Source organism: Triticum aestivum, chromosome 2B (assembly GCF_018294505.1).
Source record: "Triticum aestivum cultivar Chinese Spring chromosome 2B, IWGSC CS RefSeq v2.1, whole genome shotgun sequence".
NCBI lineage: Eukaryota > Viridiplantae > Streptophyta > Magnoliopsida > Poales > Poaceae > Triticum > Triticum aestivum.
In genome coordinates this window covers 737,995,234-738,007,860 of record NC_057798.1, presented here as the reverse complement: position 1 = coordinate 738,007,860, position 12,627 = coordinate 737,995,234, and positions in this window count along the sequence as shown.

The window sequence follows — 12,627 nt, the reverse complement described above, 5'->3', positions numbered from 1 at the left end:
CGGGTGAGCGCGGTGCCCTTAGGGGTTATATAGTAGCCCCACTGTCAAACTCCTATGGCTAAGTGAAAGTGATAAAGCATTATAGTCCGGTTGCCTAGTTCGCTGCGTTATCACCTCCTTAACAGGACCAAGACGTTGGATCAAGTGTGAAAATACGCCTTCTGCGAACACCCCCGCATTATATGCGTGGGGGCTGAAGCCGAAGATTACCATCTTTCAGGTTATATACACATATACATTAACAACCGCATAGGAGGTATTCTAAATCTTGAAGGCGCAAGTATAAAAAGCTTTTATATTCCATCGAAACATTGTTTTACAATAATACATGTTATTCGAACATAACATCCTTCGAGCACTGCGTCTCTATTAAACGAGCGCCCTATAGAACTTCCTGAAAATAGTGCTCGGCAGGTACTCGGCTCTCGTCCGAATCTTGGGATGCAACAGCTGTCAGGACCCCGACTCAATGCCACATCGACCTAGCATGTAACACCTCATATCACTTTGCGGCCTCACGCACGGTATTCCCACGGGTGTCGCCTTACCTTTGCCCGGGACCGTTTGCGCCTTTTGGCACACGTATATGATAGTGTCGCTAGCATCCATATGATAAGGAGCCCGGGCTGACATGGCTAGTCGTAAACCCAAAGTGGCACAAACTTACAGGGATAGGCATCCATGACCCAACATCAAACGTGTCGGTCATCAGCGAGTGAATCCAGGCTGTAGCACTGGGCTAGCAGGACTCCGGTGAACCGGGCTGTAGCGGGCTAACAGGACTCCGGTATTCATCGCGTGACATTTCCCCGAAGGGACAGACACAGTAACGAAGAAGGACACATGCCGGCCAGCCTAAGTGTTCCGGAGCAGTAGCAAGCTACCATGGCTCAGTGGAAGCACTAGGAGACATTTCCCGGTAAGAGAGGCTACTAAGGATAAACAACTAGATAGTCAGATCTCACACATACCAAGCATTTCAATAACATACACACAATATGCTCGATATGTGCAAATACAACATGGCATCACAACATGACTCTACAACTCAAGTATTTATTCAATAGGCTCCGAGGAGCGAGATATTACAACATGGGTCTCATGACCCAACATTCAGAGCATACAAGTCAAAGCACAAGCGGAAGCTTAACATGTCTGAGTACAGACATCTACAAATGAAAAAGGCTGAGAAGCCTGACTATCTACCAGATCCTGCCGAGGGCACAAGATCGTAGCTGAGGTAACAAGCTAAACGTCGAAGTCCACGTGGAACTACTAGCGAGACTGAAGTCTCTCTGCAAAAACATAAATTAAGCAACGTGAGTACAAATGTACCCAGCAAGACTTACATCAGAACTAACTACACATGCATCATTATCAACAAAGGGGATGGTGGGGTTTAACTGCAGCAAGCTAGCTTTGACTCGGTGGCTATCCTGAACTACGATTGCAAGTAACTCTTTTGAGGTGGCGCACACGAGTCCACATATTCACCATATCAATACACCACTATGGATCCGCTCCCGTCTCCCTACGAGAACGCCATCCATAGCACTCACGCTTATCTTGCGTATTTTAGAGTATCCACTTTCACTTGTCTATGAATTGTATAGGCAACCCAGAAGTCCTTTACCGCGGACACGGCTATTCGAATAGATAATGTTAACCCTGCAGGGGTGTACTTCTTCACACACGCTCTCGCCACTTACCGCCATGTACACGTCATGTATCTCGGCAACCTTCAAGCGGAAGCCTGGCGAGGGTGTCGGCCACGACCTGACTAACCACACAAGTCTCTCATCCAGGTTTATCGCCTATTCGGGTTCCATCCGCAAGGAGATCCGGCCGGGGTGTCGCTCACGGCCCCAAACGATGTGAGCAGGGTTCCCAAGCCCACCATCCGGGTGCCACTTGGTACACCGTGCCACTTGCCTAGTCTGTCCCAAGCCCACCTGTACCGGGTGCCACTTGGTAGACTACTAACACTACCTACAAACACCAGAAACTAGTTGCAACTCCTGGACAGAGATCGAGTTGATTAATAAGCCGAGAGGGGTCGAGTTACCGGAACCCAATGTGTGGTAGTAGCTGTTCATGGATCACAAACACAGAACTCAGTTCCTGAGGACGGCTGCAATGAGACAACCCACCATGTACTCCTACATGGCCTCTCACCGCTACCTTTACCAAATCGTGTTCACACACTTAGCTCACACACAGCAGGACATGTTTACACACCTCCGATTCATCCCCGATGAATCAGACCTGACTCAACTCTAAGCAGTAGCAGGCATGACAAACAAGCATGAATGAGTAGGCACATCAGGGCTCAAACAACTCCTACTCATGCTAGTGGGTTTCATCTATTTACTGTGGCAATGACAGGTCATGCAGAGGAAAGGGGTTCAACTACCGCAGCATGTAACAGTTGAATCGTTGTTGTCCTAATGCCGTAAAAGAGAGCAGGAGCGAGAGAGTGGGATTGTATCGGAATGAACAAGGGGGTTTTGCTTGCCTGGCACTTCTGAAGATAGTATAGCTCTTCATCGGTGTCATCGAACTCATCGTCGGAACCACGTCTATCGAGAGGGGACAAACACCGGCAAACAAGGAAGAACACAATCAATGCAATGCACAATATGATGCATGATCATGACATGGCAACATGCTGTTGATTGAGCTAATGCAACTAACAACAAGTTAAATGGAGTTGGTTTGAACACTAGGTTCAAATTCAAACTCCATATGTGATTTCTTAAATGCCATTTAATTGAATTGTCCTAAACAGTAGTCATAAGTTGTTCTAACATGCATGAAAATGGTACAGATGGATAGATTGGATTTTTCTGATCATTTTTCATATATAAATTATTTCATTCTGAGTTACGGTTGAATTTATATGAATTTTTGAAGTTTTGGATATATTCTGGAATTTCAGAATTAAATTAAATCCAGAAAAGAGTTACTGCGTCAGCACGACATCACCCTGACTTCATCAGGTCAACAGGGCGGGTTCAGGTCAAACCTGACCAGTGGGGTCCACTCGTCAGTGACTGGGGCTGATTAGTGTCGCTGACATGTGGACCCAGTCAACAGCCACGTCAGCAGGGTCAACTCTGACGCGTGGGTCCCGCTGAGTTAATCTAAACTAAACAGGAAATAAAACCCGGGGTTAATTAGGGCGTGGGGCCCATGTGTCAGTGAGCTACGGGTTTAGTTAGTGGCATCATTAGCCACTAATGGCGGTGCCACGCCAGCTCGCCGGAGTGTCGCCGGCGACGACCAAAAACACAGCGGGGACGCACTGGGGTGGCTCGGGTTTCTCCTACAGGGCGCGGTTTGAGCCGCTGTTGGTCTTTACGGGTGGCTGGCGTTGCAGCGCGTCAGCTGGTGGCAGTAGCCGGGCCTGGGGTGGCCGGAGTCGACGGCCACGAGCTCAAAGGCGGCAGCTGGAGTTCGGTGGGGCACGGGCAGGGCACTGCGGCTTGCGGGCGAGCGAGCGAGGTAGGTGGGCGACATCTCTGGCATTCCAGGAACACAGTGGTGCAACTGGTCGGAGCTGAGGTGCTCAGGAGCGAGGACCTCATCGGCCATGGCGGACGGCGGCTCCGGTTACTCGCGGGGCAGTGGCTACGGGACGAAAACGACGACGTGGTTAAGGGGGAAAGGACCGGGAGCTCATGTTGAGGCCGAAGACAGGCTCAGCTGGCTCGGGGACGACCGGAAGGCGACGAAGCCGTCGATGGAGTCCGGCGGCCGTGCTCGGGGAAGACGACTCGTGGCGGTGATGTGGGGCTCCCGCGGTGGCGTGGCTCGGGGTGGAAGAAAGAGGGGGTCAAGGCGGAGCCTCTGGACCGGTCAGAGAAGCGAGGGGGAGGCGGTGGCTGCAGCTACGGCGAACGGCGTCGGTGGCGACGGCAGCGCTCGGCTGTGGGGAGGAGAGCGAGACAGAGGAGGGGGAAAGCACGGGGGAGAGTGAGAGAGGTCCAGGGGGTGCGTGGCGTCTCCGTGGCGTCGTCTAGGAGCACCGGGGAGGAGCCAGGCAGGCAGGGAGGGAGGAGGTGGCCGGCGCGGGGCGGCCACGCGCCTCCGTCCTTCTGGCGGGGAGGGAAGACGACAGGGAGGAGGCGGTGGTGGGCTGGGCCGGCCAGCTGCAGTGCTGGGCCGGTCGGTGGGCGCCAGGTAAGCTTCTGCCAGGTAAGTCCTTCTCTCTCTCTCTTTTATTTGTTTTAGTTTTCTATTTCTTCTGTAGCTTTAGGGCTTTATTTAAAATACCAGAACAAACCCAAAAATCAAGGAACTGCTCATGGATACTGTTTAGAATATTACCAACAGCAAACATTTTAGTTCATGATTATTTGGACATTTAAAATATTTTATAGCATTTAAATGCCCAAATGCAAATAGAGTATGATTTAATCCAGAGCCCAAATATGTCATGGAAAAATGTGCATCACCTCTGGTTACTGTTTCCAGCATTTTCCAAGAATGATGAACATTTTTGGAAGCCATTTGGATTTCTGGAAATATTTTGGTTGAACCTAGTGAATTCCTTTAATGCTAGGGTTTAGGCAAGCCCCATTTCAAGTTTCTTCCAAAGTTTAAACATGATGCACATATGAAGTTGGCCTAGTGCATTGCCAGAAGCTAGGGATGTGACAACTCACCCCTACTAAACAAGAATCTCGTCCCGAGATTCAAGCATAGGGTAGAATAAAGGGGAAACGCAACTAACGCAATCTTCACGACCCAGGTTGCACTTCAAATGAACGTTGATTCAATCACCATCTTGTCTCTTCGTCTTGCTCTAAGAACTCCAGCCAACATGACAAAGAGAGGATAGGAAAAAAAATCTAAAATGATCGATCTTATTGAAGGTCGAACAACTTAGGATCAACTCAGGGAATGAGACATAGCAACATCTCTCAAGCCGATACACGAAGCACACATCTAGAGGGATGGAGTGGAACAGATGACGAGGATTCACTAGGTAGACAACAATTCCACACTTAAGAAGGTGGTGAACGGTTGTCAACGTAGCAAGGAGTTGAGTTGCCATGATACCATAACAGGGCACCTTAGAGGAGGTGACCCGTAGGAATATCCCTTAAGTGGCAAAAAGAATTACCTTTGATTTAGAGATCATTAGAGCTCTTTATACCAGCTTAAGGCAAATCACAATCGATCATTTGAAGGAGTTCGGTAGAATGACATACTCAGACTAGAATGGATGATGTGGATTACCTTGTTGAAAACAACACAAGGAATGATTTTAGTAACTGGGGAGAAAACCCAACAGTAGAGAATGATTCCACTATTGGAATGGTTATAGCATAACCGAGGAAATCTGGGGCAATCCCAGTTAGTGCCGATGATAACACCTAGCGCTTGTGCGTGCTCTCAAGAACTTGAGCATTTCCATATTCATCAAGGTTTTACCAATGTCCGTGTCAAGGATCCTGGCAACACAACGTACTACCATGATGAACAGCGATGGACGGTGCAGATGCAAAGAATGATAACTTTCTTAGATTTCACCTTAGCGAGGCCAAGGAAACAAAATCTGGATGATCGACCGAGAGACATTTAGCACTCCGCTTCTAATGTTCTCCTTGATGTGCTAGTGTATCCCATTCATATGGTTTGATATCTAGCACATCAAGTAAAGGTCAGACTTTGGAAACATAAAAATCTACAAGGAACAACTAGGGAGTAAATCCTACGAAATCCTTATGGGGAGGTGGCCAACTTCTTCAATCAAGATACTGCAATAATAGGTCTTCCGGCTGGGTGTGTTGGCCACGACATCCACTTTACCGGTTATCGATGGACCAATATTATAGTTCTTGGGAAATGTTCCAACCATCATATCGGCCTGAGATTCAGATCTGGTTGGTGTCAGGATATTCCAGGCTCATCGAGTCTAGAAAGAAAAATGAAAGTATGCAACACAAATCGACGAGATGGCGTTGCGAGATTCTCGGGAAATGAACTACGATAGTAAGCTCCAAAGCATGAGCTGGTTCTGCTACACACATGTGAACACGTTGTCCGAGACAAAACATTATCACATGGTAGTCTTACAATAAAACACTACCGATTTCAGGTGGGGAACCATCATTGCGGAGAGCGAAGTCCTGCGCATGTACCTTTGGGTCCTTAGGGATTAGCACTTAAAAACTTCTTTTCCTTGAACAAATCAATCAGTGGCTTGGTGTGCTAGGGACACATATAGAATGAAGGTTGCAAGTCTCCAAACCACAGCGTACTTCACACGTATGTATGATCAATTTGGGATGATTCCAGAGGAAGCGACATTGACTTTCTCGAATCCACGGCGGCAACTTGCACCATTTGCACATGAATTAGAGGAAATCACTTCTTACAACCGAACATATGCTTCATGAGCGGTTCATGAAGATAATGCTTACACAAGTTTCCAATGCTAACTTAGACGTTCAACATGAATCATGGAGGAGAAAAAATGCCGCTGATGGGATCAATAGCAACTCATCAGAATTTCCATATTACTGGAATTCCATAATTAGGTGAACGAGGTGATAGTATTGGTCAGACCAAAAGATGTAATGGTGTATGCTCGAGGGTTCAACCAGAATAAGACAACATTACGAGCATCGTTGGTTCTGACTTGATTTGAGGATAGCCCACACCCAAATCAAAGTTTTTATAAGACAATAGGTTCAACAACTGATCACAGGGACCAATCGATGAGAATACCATCTTTCTTAAACAAACATACAAGATATCCCTTAAAATGAGCTAAGCCAGGCAAGCTTTTATCATCCAACTCTCCAAGTTGTTGTTTGGTGTGACTAACTAGCTCAGGGGTATCCAACACAGATTCTTGGAGAAAGGGTGGTTTATAGAAAACCCAACTTGATCACGAACTCAACATAGCGGTCAAGTGACGACCTGGTGATACTTCCGAGAAGATATTCAGAAAATCACGAACCACCGATATGTCACTAGGCTCGAGAACAATCTTGCTTTTCAGGGCAAGACGAGATGATCTAATAAGCAAGGGATTGAATAATCCTAACTCATTGATCGAAGAGTGCACCGGAAATAAGGACTAGGTAGCACGATCAGTCTTAGAATGATGATTCAAGAACCAACACGCTAAGAATGAAATTATTGTCCTTTAACTACCAAGCAACAAGGTTGCTAGGAGTATTGATTTCACACATCACGATTCACTTGTCGACATTCCGGTTGCAACAACATGGGAACGGAGAAATGAATAATGATGGAGAGAGTATCACTGTATCAAGAGTTCATAGGATGGTGTGCAATTCCCATGATATTCTTGATATAAAGATGATAATACTCCAAGGTGGAGCAGAACAAAAGCTGGATTAGTATTTGATCTGCGGAGCACAACTGCTTTGACCCAATCCCGGATATGGATGAGGTACTGGAGTTTGTTTCTCCTAGTCATTCTAAACTAGAATGGCTTGACGGACCAAAGAATGATAGGCACCGATGAATGAATGCACGCATACTCTTGACTATCAATTGATAGGCGAAGGTCAGAAGACAACTAAAGAGGGACAACTCAAGGAACATATAACTTTCTGAGTTGTGGATGCATAGATTAGTATGTCGAACCAAGTTCAACAGGTTTCTTCCGGATAACCCATGCGGAGAAGGTAGATCTGGCAGAGTCACAATATAGAGTAGAGAACTCGCCAAGAGCACTCTGGTTGTGATCTTTTGGTTCAATGAGGAACTTCTGCCATAAGTAGTTCATGGTATTTGGAAGAAGAAATACCACGAACCTCGAGGACTATTGAAAAGGTTACTAATATCCTAAAGGAACTAGCAAACACTATCAACATGAAATAAGTGGAGTGAATCTTGAGTTCAAGAGCCCAGGAATAGAATACCTACCAACTAAATGGCATCACGGGATGCTTTCGAGAATGATGGCCAGAATCAACACACTGGAACACAGAACATGGCTAGATTACTAGGTGATACTCTGGACACCTAGGGTCATAATAATAGCTCCAACATATACGTCAAGGCAATAGAGTACCTCAACTCACTGATTAGTGTGGTTAATCTGGCTCAAAGGAACATCAAGAATGGAAGGAAGGAATTTGCAAATGCTTCAGACTATTTAGAAACCTGGGATGACTCGGACAACATAACGGCTGTAAATGCTCAAAAATATTGGAGACATGCTACAAAAATGGTGGCATAGCCACTCGAACATCATAACAACAAGGTTCCGAGATCAACTATGAATACACAGAGATAGTAGAACTAAACTGAGGCTTGGATCCAACAATCTTATAGGTCTATAGATTAGTAACACGTGATCCTGATAGACAGAAGAGAAAGCCTAGTTCCTTAACCCCGTAGGAAAGATAAGATGACTCAGATCAGAAGGACATAAGGTAAAGGAGTAAAAAGAGCCTTACGTTCCATCCCACAATCAATTCCCTTATATAACTAAAGAATTTCTAGACTCAACTTCGACCAGTTTGGCTTGGTAATCCTACAGGCAGTCAAGCTCTGATACCAAAGCTGTCAGGACCCCGACTCAATGCCACATCGACCTAGCATGTAACACCTCATATCACTTTGCGGCCTCACGCATGGTATTCCCACGGGTGTCGCCTTACCTTTGCCCAGGACCGTTTGCGCCTTTTGGCACACGTATATGATAGTGTCGCTAGCATCCATATGATAAGGAGCCCGGGATGACATGGCTAGTCGTAAACCCAAAGTGGCACAAACTTATAGGGACAGGCATCCATGACCCAACATCGAACGTGTCGGTCATTAGCGAGTGAATCCAGGCTGTAGCACTGGGCTAGCAGGACTCCGGTGAACCGGGCTGTAGCAGGCTAACAGGACTCCGGTATTCATCGCGTGACATTTCCCCAAAGGGACAGACACAGGAATGAAGAAGGACACATGCCGGCCAGCCTAAGTGTTCCGGAGCAGTAGCAAGCTACCATGGCTCAGTGGAAGCACTAGGAGACATTTCCCGGTAAGAGAGGCTACTAAGGATAAACAACTAGATAGTCAGATCCCACACATACCAAGCATTTCAATAACATGGACACAATATGCTCGATATGTGCAAATACAACATGGCACCACAACGTGACTCTACAACTCAAGTATTATATTCAATAGGCTCCGAGGAGCGAGATATTACAAGCATGGGTCTCACGACCCGACATTCAGAGCATACAAGTCAAAGCACACGCGGAAGCTTAACATGTCTGAGTACAGACAACTATAAATGAAAAAGGCTGAGAAGCCTGACTATCTACCAGATCCTGCCGAGGGCACAAGATCGTAGCTGAGGTAACAAGCTAAACGTCGAAGTCCAGGTGGAACTACTAGCGAGACTGAAGTCTCTCTGCAAAAACATAAATTAAGCAACGTGAGTACAAATGTACCCAGCAAGACTTACATCAGAACTAACTACATATGCATCATTATCAACAAAGGGGATGGTGGGGTTTAACCGCAGCAAGCCAGCTTTGACTCGGTGGCTATCCTGAACTACGACTGCAAGTAACTCTTTTGAGGTGGCGCACACGAGTCCACATATTCACCATATCAATACACCACTATGGATCCGCTCCCGTCTCCCTACGAGAACGCCATCCATAGCACTCACGCTTATCTTGCGTATTTTAGAGTATCCACTTTCACTTGTCTATGAACTGTACAGGCAACCCAGAAGTCCTTTTCCGCGGACACGGATATTCGAATAGATCACTTTAACCCTGCAGGGGTGTACTTCTTCACACATGCTCTCGCCACTTACCGCCATGTACACCTCGTGTATCTCGGCAACCTTCAAGCGAAAGCCTGGCGAGGGAGTCGGCCACGGCCTACCTAAACACTCAAGTCTCTCGTCCAGGTTTATCGCCTATTCGGGTTCCATCTGCAAGGAGATCCGGCCGGGGTGTCGCTCACGGCCCCAAACGATGTGAGCAGGGTTCCCAAGCCCACCATCCGGGTGCCACTTGGTACACCGTGCCACTGCACCTAGTCTGTCCCAAGCCCACCTGTACCGAGTGCCACTTGGTAGACTACTAGCACTACCTACAAACACCAGAAACTAGTTGCAACTCCTGGACAGAGAACAAGGGTGATTAAGAAGCCGAGAAGGTTAATTAAGGATCCCAATGAGTGGTAGTAGATGTTCATGGACCACAAACACAGAACTCAGTTCCTGAGGACAGTTTCAATGAGACAACCCACCATGTACTCCTACATGCCCCCTCACCGCTACCTTTACCAAATCGTGTTCACACATTTAGACCACACACAGCAGGACATGTTCACACACCTCCGATTCATCCCCGATGAATCTGACCTGACTCATCTCTAAGCAATAGCAGGCATGACAAACAAGCATGAATGAGTAGGCACATTAGGGCTCAAACAACTCCTACTCATGTTAGTGGGTTTCATCTATTTACTGTGGCAATGACAGGTCATGCAGAGGATAAAGGGGCTCAACTACCGCAGCAAGTAACAGTTGTATCGTTGTTGTCCTAATGCAGTAAAATAGAGCATGAGCGAGAGACTGGGATTGTATCGGAATGAACAAGGGGGTTTTGCTTGCCTGGCACTTCTGAAGATAGTATAGCTCTTCATCGGTGTCATCGAACTCATCGTCGAAACACGTCTACTGAAGGGGGGACAATTACCGGCAACAGAGAGGAAACACAATCAATGCAATGCAACAATATGATGCATGAATGTGACATGGCAATATGCTGTTGATTGAGCTGATGCAACTAACAACAAGTTAAATGAAGTTGGTTTGAACACTAGGTTCAAATTCAAACTCCATATGTGATTTCTTAAATGTCATTTAATTGAATTGTCCTAAATAGTAGTAATAAGTTGTTCTAACATGCATGAAAATGGTACAGATGGATAGATTGGATTTTTCTGATCATTTTTCATATATAAATTATTTCATTTGGAGTTACGGTTGATTTTCTATGAATTTTAGAAGTTTTGAACATTTTCTGGAATTTCCTGAATAAGAATAAATCCAGTAAATGATTTACTGCGTCAGCATGACATCACCCTGACGTCATCAGGTGAACAGGGCGGGTTCAGGTCAAACCTGACCAGTGGGGTCCACTGGTCAGTGACTAAGGCTGATTAGTGTCACTGACATGTGGACCCAGTCAACAGCCACGTCAGCAGGGTCAACTCTGACGCGTGGGTCCCACTGAGTTAATCTAAACTAAACAGGAAATAAAACCCGGGGTTAATTAGGGCGTGGGGCCCATGTGTCAGTGAGCTACGGGTTTAGTTAGTGGTGTCATTAGCCACTAATGGCGGTGCCACGTCAGCTCGCCGGAGTGTCACCGGCGACGACCAAAAACGCGGCGGGGATGCACTGGGTGGCCCGGGTTTCGCCTACAGGCCGCGGTTTGAGCCGCGGTTGGTCTCTACGGGTGGCTGGCATTGCAGCGCGTCGGTTGGTGGCAGTAGCCGGGCCTGGGGTGGCCGGAGTCGACGACCACGAGCTCAAAGGCGACAGCCGGAGTTCGGTGGGGCACGGGCGGGGCACTGCGGCTTGCAGGCGAGCGAGCGAGGTACGTGGGAGGCATCTATGGCGTTCCAGGAACACAGTGGTGCAACTGGTCGGAGCTGAGGTGCTCAGGAGCGAGGACCTCATCGGCCATGGCGGACGGCGGCTCCGGTTACTCGCAGGGCAGTGGCTACGGGACGAAATCGACGACGTGGTTAAGGGGGAAAGGACCGGGAGCTCATGTTGAGGCCGAAGACAGGATCAGCTGGCTCGGGGACGACCGGAAGGCGACGAATCCGTTGATGGAGTCCGGCGGCCGTGCTCGGGGAAGACGACTCGTGGTGGTGATGTGGGGCTCCCGCGGTGGCGTGGCTCGGGGTGGAAGAAAGAGGGGGTCGAGGCGGAGCCTCTGGGCCGGTCAGAGAAGCGAGGGGGAGGCGGTGGCTGCAGCTACGGCGAATGGCGTCGGTGGCGACGGCAGCGCTCGGCTGTGGGGAGGAGAGCAAGACAGAGGGGGGGGGGGGAAGCACGGGGGAGAGCGAGAGAGGTCCAGGGGGTGTGTGGCGTCTCCGTGGCGTCGTCTAGGAGCACCGGGGAGGAGCCAGGCGGGCAGGGAGGGAGGAGGTGGCCGGCGCGGGGCGGCCACACGCCTCCGTCCTTCTGGCGGGGAGGGAAGACGACAGGGAGGAGGCGGTGGTGGGCTGGGCCGGCCAGCTGCAGTGCTGGGCCGATTGGTGGGCGCCAGGTAAGCTTCTGCCAGGTAAGTCCTTCTCTCTCTCTCTCTCTCTTTTATTTGTTTTAGTTTTCTATTTCTTCTTTAGCTTTAGGGCTTTATTTAAAATACCAGAACAAACCCAAAAATCAAGGAACTGCTCATGGATACTGTTTAGAATATTACCAACAGCAAACATTTTAGTTCATGATTATTTGGACATTTAAAATATTTTATAGCATTTAAATGCCCAAATGCAAATAGAGTATGATTTAATCCAGAGCCCAAATATGTCATGGAAAAATGTGCATCACCTTTGGTTACTGTTTCCAGCATTTTCCAAGAATGATGAACATTTTTGGAAGCC